The following is a 12,901-nucleotide window of genomic DNA, read 5'->3' as shown; positions in this document are numbered from 1 at the left end:
AGTGGGGAACAATCTCACTTGCCATCCCTTCTCGTGTCTGGTGGTGTCTTTCCGAACAATTGCTGTCGGCTTTTTTTCTCATAGTTCGTTAAATCAAGTGTAAGTTTAATGATGTCCTCGCTAGGAAAGGTCACCTTGGGTGGCCTGCAGGCGCAAAAGCAACTGATAAGACAAGAAGAACCCTTCAAGGCATGACGTCAAGTACCCACTCGAACCATATCTCTCCCGTAGTGACCGTGAGGTGACTGTGTGTAAGTGTTGCTCACATAGGGCACAGAGACGTTGCAATATATATTTTCCCTTCTAGCTTAATTGATACATATTATAATACACGTTTTTATATTTGTGCAGTTTTGAAACCTATAGCTCCCATTGATGGTCCTCTATTCGGCAGAAAAGTTTTTGTTATGTTAACCCTGTAGGGCCCTGCTGTAGGTGAGATTAACCCTCAAGGACATTACTGACATGCCATTTAAAAGTCAGACTACGGACAGTTTATGAATACGTTGTGGATGCGATCTTCAATAGAACGCAGCATGAATTTATGAAAGCCAATTGTTGTTAGAAAGCATGCAGCAAGCCCTGTATGGAATCTTTGACAACACAGTTTACACCACACTTGTGACGTCATGTCCCGTCCGTAACCATGGAAGATCATCATGAGGATGTCTCGTAAGTCATATAGCATATTGCAGGTGGGCCATGGGTCCGGCGTGGGAACATCGACGACGATCGTAACTGAAGTGTTCGGCGGAGCCAGGGCACGATGAGCGCAGGGTACAAAGACTGACACGTGATCTACTTGGGGCTTGAAAGAAGTACTGAAGAAAAAGGTTTGTAAGACTCGAATACTATTATACGCTCCATTGTGTGGTATTGCATTCAGCCAGAAAACATAGTTGACGGGGACTATAGCCCACATTTCCTTGACGTTTTCTTTTTTTTTTATCGTAGCAAGTACTCGTTCAACCACCCATCAACACGTGCCAACACAGCGAGGGCTCCCAGGGAGGTCACATTCTTGCACACGGTTGTAACGCGCAATAAGGTAAGTCCCGTTAGAGCCTCCCACTTTCCAGACACGACCGACTGACAAACGAACGCGTTCGCCGGAATCTGTTCTGGATAATCTCAAGCTAGATAAACATCTTGAACGTAGAACAGATTTCTTAAAAGGGTAGGAACACATTCATAATGCTGAAAGATGGAAGTCACTGAAAAGTTCAGAAAAGTCACTGAAAAAGTCACAGGAGCTTTGTATGTACTTGCCCCTTGTATGTTGTTCCAGCCTCAGAACATCAATTGTCTTTTGTTCACATTCATAATGCATTTCACGTTGTCATGAACGCATTGTACTGCACGCCAGAATACTGTTACAAAAAGAAAAAAGAAAAAGAAAGAAAAAATAAGTATTCTTCGTGTTGCGAGCCCTCTGACACACTCCCGAGCGAAGCGGTGATGTCGAAGAGTTCAGAGTCGCTTCCATTTCGACTGGCAGCCGTAAACACGTGACTTCTCCTGCGCTGGCCTCTCCGCTGTGAGACAACTTTCAATCATCAAATGCAAAGAATTTTTATTTTTTATTTTTGTTGAGACTAAGTATTCCAACTTTGAAAGAAAGTGATTGGTAGAGCTGAGCGCGCCTGCGAGTAGGAATTCGCGATCGCTGCAGGTAGCGGGTGTACCCGCAATGCGACCACGGGTAATCCGGGTATACCTGCATTATATACTCTCACTCCATGGCCAACTAAGTGATCCCTATCTGTCACACGCGAGCTCAGCAGTAGTGATGGGCAATCCAGTTCAGTTTGGTTCACTGAACCGTTCAATATATTCGTTCTTTCGTTCATCTTTCCGTGACGTCATACCATCATGTGATCAACGGCGAACCGGCATCTATTTATGTGCAGGGTTGTAGGTTGTAGACAGTAACTGAGTCAGAGTTCTGTTTTGTGGGCGAGTGTGTTCCATGATAGGGGGGGGGGGGCTGTTCGTACAACACATTACCGCGCTAAATCTGACAGTCACCTGCCGGCCATATTGGTCATATGTTGCGATCGTGTCTTCCCATTTCGCCTATTCCCATTTCGCCTAATGCTTTTTAGCGGATTATCTCGCCATCCCTCAGCAGGTTCACCGACCTCGAACTGCAGGGGGTCCCATTTGGCCTAATGTATGCTGCAGAGAGTCCCACTTTGCCTACTGATCCGTGTCACGTGAGCAAAGAAGGCGGCCCCGGGCAGCTGCCAAATGTCATGGTCGCATCTTCACGTAACTTTACAACCTTGCTGGTTTTATTCGAGCATAGCCCTGAATTGATGCATTTTTCGAGTTCGAGACTGAAAAGTCAATGTGAGAAATTCGTTATTCTATATGGGGAAGTCAAAGTTAATTACGCATAACAACTTTATCCCTTTGCTAGTTCTATTCAAGGTCGTGTTAATCGTGGGGTTGACGTAAACCAGTTAAGCCTGTTATTTCGTATCTGTGTGCAGGTCTTTTGACAGACAACAACTTAATTTTCAAAATTTCGTTCCACCATATTCCCTACGGAACGTGTCGCATTCTCTTCAATGTCCGGCCTTTCGCTCTAATTTCGGTCATTTCTCTCTTTCTTCTTTTGGAACTAGGTTGTGGAATGAACTCCCACATAACCTACGGTCAACAACTAGTTTTCTCGCTTTCGAGCGCTCTTGCAAATTACACTTTCAACAGCGGCATTAATCTCTTTATTTAGTTCAATGACCTGTCGATTTCTTCATATCCATTACTTCATTGTAGCAACGTACATCGTTTGTGCATATTATATGTATTGATGTGTATCTTCTTGTATATTTCCTTGTTATATTATGTGCGGGCTACTACCTTTGGATTGCCTCTCCCTCATAAGATGTATTTGAATAATATGTTTTCTTGCGGGACCGTTTAACAGGGTTTCCCCATCAGGGTCCCTTATCTCAAGTGTGTTCTTGATTTTGTGTAGCACTAATAAACAAATAAACAAAACAAATTAATAATTCATATTCACCAGGATCTGTTCCCTAATCTGTTCGCTCACAAATATAACCCGTGCAAGAGTGAAAATATTGTTTTTATTTACAATTTTTCTAAAAATGAAAAGGGTATCTTTCTTTTCAGCACTTCAATTTCTGTTCCAAATTTGCAGCTTTATTCAATATGCATTAGATGTCCCACTGCATTGAGGTATGACGTGATGTTCCGTTCGCCATTCTGGAGTTGTAGCTCAAACATCTGTAGTTTTTCTCTGATGACGCCGCAGACGCCCTCCTCCTGCGTGAAGGCATGTGGCCGGAAGTAAGCATTGCCTGCTGTTTCTCATTTATCTGCTGAACCCTCTGAAGAAGTTAAGTCATTTTATACAAATTCACATGGCTGCGTTGGACCATCGCGTTCATCCTGTGATGCCACATATCATTTTGTATTGTTCGTCGTCCGCCTTGCTGGATTGCTCTTCGCCATGCGTTGAGCAAAAATCTGCTCTTTTTTTCATTCCAAGTCCAATTCCATGAGCCGCACGAAAGACCTGCGACCGCGCTAGTGATTTTGCATAGTAGTAGGGGGTGGGGTATGTTTATTAAGAAAAAAAAAAGGAAGGCAAGGTTAGCCAGGCAAAGAACCGGCTTGCTATAAAAGAAAATGAAAAAAGGTCGGGTCCATTTCCGTGTCCAGTCTCTAGGGGAACGCATCCATTTTTTACGTTAAATATTCATCCATCCATTCATGAATCAACGGAAAAGTTTTACTCGATAATAATCTATTCATTTTATTATTAGTGGTACCGCATACACCTTCATTTGCAACTGTGAAGGGTCCTTGTTTCGGACAACGTAAGTTTGTCGTCGGACGAGCGCTTTCATTTCTTGTAGACGTCACCATCGGGGCGGGGCGTGTAAGTAACGCCCACTTGCCGGCAGTCCTGTTTCGCCTAATGAGATGCGCGGCAATCCCATTTCGCCTAACGCCTGTCACCCCTCCCGCCTCTTTAATCCGATAATCCGGATTAGGCGAAATGGGAATAGGCGAAATGGGATGTAACCGTTGCGATAAGCGAATGCATGTTTATGGGACCGTCTCTGGCTGTCACGAAGAAAATAAACAATCCAGTCCAGTCTTCAGTCCTTTTCATTTCTTCATTCATTTCTTCAGTCCACTTTGCGCTTGCTTCCGCCTCTCTGCACGAAATTGCAAAATTCCCATATCGGACCCTCCTCCTGGGAACAAGGCTAACCGGAAGTCGCGCGTACGCTAGTAATACATTGCGCTGTAATTTGAAAATTCCTTAGTGAGGTTAGGGTAGGTTTGGTCAGTACACATTACGCGCGCGGGGGGGGGGGGTATCGCCCCCCTCCCGCAGTTGTTCGAGACTGTGCTCACTTCCGTCTAAGCCTCGTTCCCAGTGCTAATTCGGAGCGTGTCCAATGTGGGATATCTGGCTTACTCCTCTCGGCAGGGGTTTCTTTGGTCACGCAAGTTCACTTTCATATAGTTACTTTTTGGTCCCCTTCATAGTAGGTCCATTCTTTTCGCCTGCACCCCGGCCCTGAACTAGTTCAACCAGTGCAACCCTCTCACATTCTTTTTGCCATGGACCTCGCATGTATTTAAGAACTGGTGATGGACCGGTGCAGCAGTTTTATTTCGAAAAGAATGAACTTAGTCTACGGGAAACAGCGAGACTCACTGCGACCTGTTAGTAAGAATGCAAGAATCGAAAGCCACCCACGATCGAGCTTACTTCCCGCTCGATGTAGTCGAATGAATCAACACTCAAGGATGGATGGATGGATAGCGGCCTTCCCTTTGCATCAGGCGGTAGCATACGCCACTTAGCCTGTTAAAGTAAAAATAAAGCTACAAAATTGGTTGATTCATCAAGTGTTTGGTATTTCTTGTATTTAGTATTTAAAAGAACCCTATTAGTTATTTCTCTTTCTATGCCACCAGTCATTCAATCGAGATTTGGTTGCCGCCACCGCGTCTTGGTCCACCCCGCCTCTCCCGTCATTTTCAAAACCGAGCGGATGGATGGATAGTGGCTGTTCCCTTTGTAGCGGGCGGTGACGTTGCGCCACCTAGCAAAGCGCCTAGCCAAGCCTAGAGCGCCTCCCACAGCTCAACGCCCTCTTTTGGTGCCGGGTTGAGTCCCCTACATCTCAAGATTACATGTTCCGCTGTCTCATCCTCTCCCTCCGTGCACCAGCTACATCTTGTGTAGATATCCCGTTGGAATTTCGCCGTAATGAGTTTTGGTCCGTAACAGACCCGTTCTTGCCTCAAGCAATAAAGTGCTCCCGTACGAATTATCAAACAGTTCCTCTCTTGTGATCTCTGTCTTTCTTTCCCTGTACATCTGTAGTGCTGGTTTCCCCTTCATACGTTCCTGCCATTTGCTTGTCTCAGCCTCCCTGACCCTGGTTCTCGTACTCTTCCTTTCCTCCTCTTTGGTGCAAGTAAGATATCTGGCTGTAAGCATTCTGGTTCTCCTCCTCCACCGAGTGTCAATGTTCTGAAGGTATATGTAAGACAGCGTCTTCCTTGCCCAGTTGTTTTCCCCCAATGTTCTAACCCTCCTTTCATATCCTTCATTATTACCTTTCATATCTAATTTTGCTTAGTGCTTCCCTGCTTTCAAACGTCGACCACCCCATATCGCCCCCTCATTGGGTGTTGTCCCATGCGCCCCAAGCGCTAGTCGCCCTACACCCCTTTGTCGAGTTTCCATAAACTGTAATATGCCCGCATTTATGCTAGGGACCTCGTTCCCAAAAGTCATACCCGGTACCATTACCCCTTCCCATACCATTCGTATCACTTCATATCGACTGTATACCCAGAGCGCTCTGCTTTTCATTACCGACGCATTCCTCCTGGCTTTCTTCATAACCTCCCCCTCGTGTTCCCTGAGGTAATTTTGTCTGTCCGCAAACCATACTCCCAGATATCTGTATTTCTGAACGCCCTTAATTTCTGTACCCTGTAAGTGTCTCTCCTGTTTTGCATTATACCCCATAACTCCTGACTTTTCACTACTGAACTTTAATCCCAGGGCTTCCTTTCCGCATATTTGCATAAGGCTCTGTAACTCCTCTCTTGTGTCTGCCATAAGAACAATGTCGTCTGCATATATCAGCCCTGGAGTCTTTTGACTTGTTTCTTGTGTTCCACTTCCGTAGCTCAGGTTAAGAGGCCATACCAGTCGGGGAGCAACTCCGATTAACGATTTTCCCGATTGTAGATGGCGCCACGCTCGCCGTCCTTATCACGCCGTTTGCCTCCGACTCACGAAATAATCCCCATTGTGTATGGTTGACCTCGCGGGTTTAAGAGTGCATACCAGCTCTCCGTCCCAATGTATTTCCTATGGAACAGTTTTTATGCTTGTTCTCGGTAACCACGGCGCAGATTTTGACGCGGGTGGTTTCATCATAAAGAGGAAGACGAGATGAAATTATTTACGCTACAGGATTTCTCATATATGTCGTATGTAGTTTACGGCGACGTCACGAATGCGAAAAAAATACAAAAATGTTCTCCTCCCTCTTTGAGCAAGTTTTATTCAACTTCTATAGCCATTTCGAAAAAAAAACTTTCCATTTACTTTCTCTGGAATTATTTCAGAAATCGATAGATATCAAATTTATATGTCTACCACTTTCCGTTTTTATAAAAAAGCATGAAACGTGAGTACGGATAAATACCGTCTCAGAGCCCCGTAAACCGCGTCATTCTGTGTCGCCCTCTAGCCGTAGCACAGGAAGAACCGCGCGGAACATTTTGACCGTATCCATCAGCCGACCATGCGGCACGCACGCGCACTGTAGTGCTCCCTCTCTCCTCTTTACTTTCATGGACAGCGGATTTAGAGCATTGCCTTGGAGACCAGAACAAAAGCTTACTTAGCTGCTCGTAAAGGGATTATCGTCAGCCAGCATTGTCGGGGGGGGGGGGGGGACGTTGGGTAGACGAGCCAGCATTGTCGCGGCCCGTGTAAGAGACCACCGAGACCAATAAACCTCTTCTTTTGTCGGTGCGCTTATAGAGAAGTGAGATGAGTTTATTAGCTTGACATGAAACGTCAATTTGCTCGATTTTGCCGTTTCGGGTTTGTGCTTTCTCAGTCAACTGAACTGTCTCATAAGGCTAACGAGAATCTCTCGTATTTACGGTTAGTGGAAGGCCGACTTCACAAACAATCCAGTAACGTTCAACAGGATTGTCCTGTAATGTTCGTAATGTTGAAACGACCAGCAAGCGGATTACACAGAGATAAATGTTTCTTAGGATAACGGTACTTAGAACTGCAGCTTTGTTTGTTGTTTCTCTTTCTTTCTTTTATTTATTTATTTATTTTTATTTTTAACTTTATTATTTTCTTTTTTTCATGAACGCTCCACGTGAACCAATAAGAAAAATCGATCAAGCGGCCGCTGCACAATTATTAATCTTTTCCCGAACCCAAATTCACGTTCGCGAAGCAAGGAAAGCCAACGACAACCAACGATAGCGACGGGGTAGGGGGGATATATTTATTAGACAAAAAAAAATAAATAACAGGCTAAAGGTCAGCCAAGCGGGTCGCCGGCTTCCTATTCCGGAAATACATAAATAAATAAGTAAAATTAAGAAATATGAGATAAATGAAACGGAACAGCACGTTCGTTAGTTGATTATAAGGTTAGTAAAAGTTCGGTGTTTGCATTTTCATGCTACATCCACAGACGTAGGAAAGTGTGGGACAGTGGTTCCAATGCCAGCGCAAAGAACGCAGGTGTCGCTGAATATAGACGCCTGTGTCAAACCTAGATGCCAACGCGGTACCTCACGGGTATTTCTTTGAATAGGAAAAAAATAGCTAAATGAAAAGAAGTAATCTGTAATACGGATTGACACTGATTTGTTCATAGACAGCTGCTATATTGGTACAACCACAAAACGAAGGTCGTTAGGGTATGAAGCATGTTACTGAGTTCCCTATCTCTCCCTATTATTTTTTTCGTCAACATCAACATCAATTGAGTTCTAAGCAATGCGCATGTGTGGAGGAACGCGCATATTAATAAAATGTTAGGTGCACAGTAGATATATATATATATATTTTTTGTATTGTCAACAGACAGCACTTTGAAAATAGAAAAAATAGCAATACTGCGTCTGCATTCCGGGAAGTTATCTTTGTCGCTGCTTTGTTGTCACTTTTATCATTGGCTGCCTTCGCGCCATTCGTTGTCGTAAAGCCGTGTTGGTGCTTTCTTGCCCTGTTGGTGCCCAGTCCAGCCGTGCTGCCAGGACGTTTTGCCTGGGTTTTCCCCGACGATCACATGCCGGTACGGTTTCCTTGGAAGTCGGCCTACGACGCGCGCTGTTGCGTTGGTCGTGACGAGCGGCCAGCCCTCAGCGAGGCCAACGACGTACGGCAAGCAGAATATGACACACACGACCAGCAGCTTTTTTACCTAATGCGCTTTTACCTTTTTTATCTAATGCTATGATATTTCGTGAATATTTTGAGATTTGGGGATTTCAACTTGTGGACCTACCTCGTAATTTAGAACCTGACTAATTTATTCTCTCACGACAGCAACTCTGTCCGCAACTTGTGAACATATCAAATCATAAAACATCGTAATTGGACGGACTCTCACGAAAACAAAAATCATCTCTGTTTTTCATCATCTCATCATGTGTTTGTGTAAGAGTACTGGGGTAGCCAGTTCGACGTCGTCGAAACGCACATCCCCATTTTTTTCCTTATCACATCACATCACATCATGAAAACAAACAAACAAAAACATTCCGAGGATACGCCGCGAAATATGTGTTATGGAGTGGCTGATTCCAAAACTACATCGGAATCTGGAGTAAAAATTTACCCTTCAGAAATTATTCTAAAAAAAGAAAAGAAGGCATATATTATCCTGTCCCACATAATAAGGAGGCCGAACTGTACTTTTTTGCCACACTCAAACAAGAACCTGTTATGTTGTCAGGTGACCATAGTTATTTTTCTACAATGTGTCCTTTTATTTTTTGTTGAATCGTTCCCCAGGAAAAAAATAAAAAATAAAGACTGTGTTGAGAATATCGCGACTCCCGCTGCAAGGCCTTGCCGCTCTACCTTCCCATATCTTTTTTGGTTGGTTTCCGTGTGTCGACCCCAAGCTTTTATCGCCCTTCACCTCCTTTGTACGGTTTTGCAAACTCGTACACCAGAAGAAAGGGAGTCCCCTGTCACTGGGGTTGTCGACTGACATCATTTTTCTGAGCGGATATAAGGTGAAAGAAAAAGAAGGGAGAACACGGAGGAAAGGAACCTTTCAATTATGTTACTGAAGTTTTCGGGTAATAGTAAGTCTGTTCTACGACGGAAATTTTGAAAAATCTTTTGCACAAACGCCTTGTAAATGAATTCAGATATTTGATAATGCTTACTTACCAGAAATATACATATAAAAATGTCATTTTTGCATGAATAATAGAGTTATTATCAGGGTAAATTGCATGTTGTAAAAACATTCTTGGGACCCCTCATATAGGACCCCGGTTAGCGAATGGTGCCCTGTTGTACATTTCTCACACAAAAAATATGGACTTTGTCGCAGGCAATGATATGTACCTCGTATCTTTAATGAGGTCCCCTTCGACAGTTTGTCTTTGGAATCGAAGTACAAACTAAAAAAAGCGCTACGGCAACTTTATCATAGGATGTAGTACCTTTATATGTTCATGTACTGTCAAACTGTATGCCGCTGACTGCTTCAGGCCCAGTGCCACAAGCGTTTCCGCTTAGACGGGCCTGTTTTATTATATTTGTAGTTTGCTTTCTTGAGTAAAATTATTATTATTATTATTATTATTATTTATTATTATTATTATGTAAGCGAGTGCAGAAAAAAAAAAGGAATACCGTTTCAAGCAGATTTTCCAGACTGGCATTATAAGCGCTGTGTGTAGGCAATGTTTATAGCCTAATTTACAGCCGCTGGAAGATCCAATTGAGAGCCTCCGAGATACCGGCATCCGTACTGTCCGATCACACTTGTACGTCGGCATACAGTAAGTATGCACTAGTAAAACAATACGAAGAGCAACTAAAAATTCCATAATCAGTCAGTACAGGCGGTAGTGACTTGTGAAAACAATAATTGTAGCATGAATATATAAGAACAAAAAAAAAATAATAAAGTACTCATGTAGCAATAGGAGACAAGCGAAAAGACGTGAATGTCACGAATCGAAATGCGGACCAGACTTGTGCCCGTTACCCAAAAAAAGACTAAATACCGTTACCCGTTACTTCAGAAAAAAGTAACTAAATACGTTACTCGTTACCGACATACAAAAGTAACGAGATCTCGTTACTCACAGGTAACCAGTTACACCGCCACACGTGTCAACGTGATTAGTGACCCTTCGTTTTGTTTTGTTGCCCCTCTGCGTCGCGTCTTGGGTATGGGTCATTGTAATAAACCTTTTGCTGAGTCTGATAATGTGTCGTCCGTCCTTCGTAACAACCACTGATCTCTACGTATAAAGGCTGGATCGCGCATGGGAGAGGGGCTCGTGGGGGAGAGGCGTGCCTTCGGGCCGCCATGTTGGTGGGCCCTAAAGTGCTGTGTGTGCCCATAGAAACAATGGGAGGCAACAGAGATTGTGAGTATTTATTGCGCTGCTAGCATTAATCGTTGTTTGTCATCACACAATTTTGTAAGGTGTCAGTATACTGATGTATCCTAACAGTGTTTCACAGGTGTCCTGCCGTCGGATTCTTAATTACGTTATGTTTTGCATTCCGAAACTAGACCGTCACTGCAGTGCAGCGCTGGGGATTGTACTACAGCACGTTTCCCAGCCAATATTTCAATAAGAAACGACTTGAGGTTAACAACAACCATGTATATAATATCCATAAAGACAAAATTGTTCCATAAAGAACGGTCCGGGAAAAGATATACTCGCATGGCAGAAAGAGATCGTTCTGTAGAATCACAGCCGTTGTTTTAGCCGTGTATGCGTTTAGTGTTATTTATATCAAGCCTTTAGTAAGTCTTTTAGTAAACGACAGCGGTGCTTTGCCTCGCAAATATGGACACACCGAAGCAGCCCAAATAATTACTTCACGCAATTAGATCACACTCGTTAGGACAGTTAATCAGGTGGTGATGTAAGCTTAATCAATTAAGTTACTTAGAAAGTGGTAACACCTCCTTGAGACACAGGACTTATCTCTTTTTGAAGCACAGCCCTTCTATGTTTGTTTGCTTCTTAAAAAAAAACAGAAAAAGCAAGAAACAAACAAAAAAGGTGAAGACACTAATTGCCTCATGCTCCGTATGTTTGAATCAAAAGTTACAGAAAAAGAGGTGCTAAGGACACGCTGCGAGCTTCGAACTCCCTTCGAAAAAACGTCTTTCGAACAGACGGCGTCGATCAACCGGCTTTCGACCGAACGGCTTGCGACCAAGCGATCTTCGATCAAACGCCTTCTCCAAACAGCTTAGGATTTCCGAATAACTCCTTGAACGCCATCTTTATGTATAAATGTACAAGATGAAATGAAAGGAACTTGACGCGCGACGAGGTCTCGGAGCACGATTTTCGTCTCATAACGCTCTGATTAGGGAACCGGTCCACTAGTCGGTTGTGCCTCATATGCACCAAACGCTCAAAACCTCCAAACGCTCATATGCACCGAAAAAAAGTTGTTGGTTTTGAGCGTTTGGTGGAAATGAGCAGGGGGTTAAATCCCATTTCGCCTATTCCCATTTTGCCTAACCCGGATTATCGGATTAAAGAGGCGGGAGGGGTAACAGCCGTTAGGCGAAATGGGACTGCCGTGCAATCTCATTAGGCAAAACGGAACTGTCGGCAAGTGGGCGTTACTTACACGCTCCGACCCGATGATGACGTGTGCAAGAAATGAATGTGCTCGTCGGACAACTACCTTACGTCGTCCGAAACAAAGACCCTTTACATTTGCAAATATAAGGTGTAAATATAATGTACAAATATAACAAAAACATTTTACAAACATTTTACATAGTGACTCCTGATGGACAGCATGACGAATGAAACAAGGCTTCGAGCCATGTTCAGTGTCACCTGAGCGATGTTAAATATGGAAACTGGTGTCACTATAGTCGGGTTTATAATTTAACTCTTTTTTTTTTCTTTCGTGTTAGCGCCGCGAAGCTATGAGCGACGGCGAGGTGGCTATGAGCGAGATGTGGCTATGTGGAGATGAGAGGTGGCTATGAGCGACGTACAGATGAGAACAGATGGAGAGATGACAGCAGGAAGGGGTGGGGGGATAGGGTGTTAATATGCGTCTTGGGCAGACTTCAGGGGGAACTGTGCCGGTATTCGTCTCGAAAGTCTTCGGAAAACCCAGGGAAAACCTCAGACAGCACAATCGGTGGTAGGATTCGAACCCACCGCCTCCCAGTTAGCACGACACCACCGAGCGAGACGCCTTAACCCACGTTCAACCTAACTACCGTATTTTCCGGTGTATAACGCGCGCGTTATTCGGTAAAAAGGTGCTCTGAAGAGGGCCTGCGCATTATCTAACGGTGGGAGTTATACACGGAAATATTTTCCGACAGGAATTCCTTTTCTGGTCGGTGTCGTACAAATTCTAGTCTCCTCCAGGGTGTGCTGTGAATTTCTCCCAAATCACTTAGGGTCAGTTGAAAAAGCCGGCGTAGCGTTGGAATTAATAAAAAGTTGTGATGCTACTTAAGAATGTCATTGAGCAGTCAATAATTCAGAATGGCGAACGGGACATGATGTCGTACCTCGATGCCGTGGGACATCTAATGCATATTGAGTAGAGCTGCAAATTTGGAAGAATTTTGAAGCGCAGAAAACAAAGCTGCCCTTT

General features: G+C 44.0%; 1 protein-coding gene across 1 annotated transcript in view; it reads left to right on the top strand.

The window, feature by feature from the left end:
* Positions 1-12,901, top strand: part of LOC135374310 (uncharacterized) — a 38,410-nt gene that overhangs the window by 1,853 nt on the left and 23,656 nt on the right. The window contains exons 2-3 of the mRNA XM_064607292.1: positions 696-833; positions 955-1,048. The gene's annotated coding sequence lies outside the window, so the exon portion shown is untranslated. The remainder of the gene's footprint in view (positions 1-695; positions 834-954; positions 1,049-12,901) is intronic.

The sequence above is a fragment of the Ornithodoros turicata genome, unplaced genomic scaffold, assembly GCF_037126465.1.
Source record: "Ornithodoros turicata isolate Travis unplaced genomic scaffold, ASM3712646v1 Chromosome53, whole genome shotgun sequence".
Classification (NCBI taxonomy): Eukaryota; Metazoa; Arthropoda; class Arachnida; order Ixodida; family Argasidae; genus Ornithodoros; species Ornithodoros turicata.
This window is presented reverse-complemented; position numbering and strand designations above follow the sequence as displayed.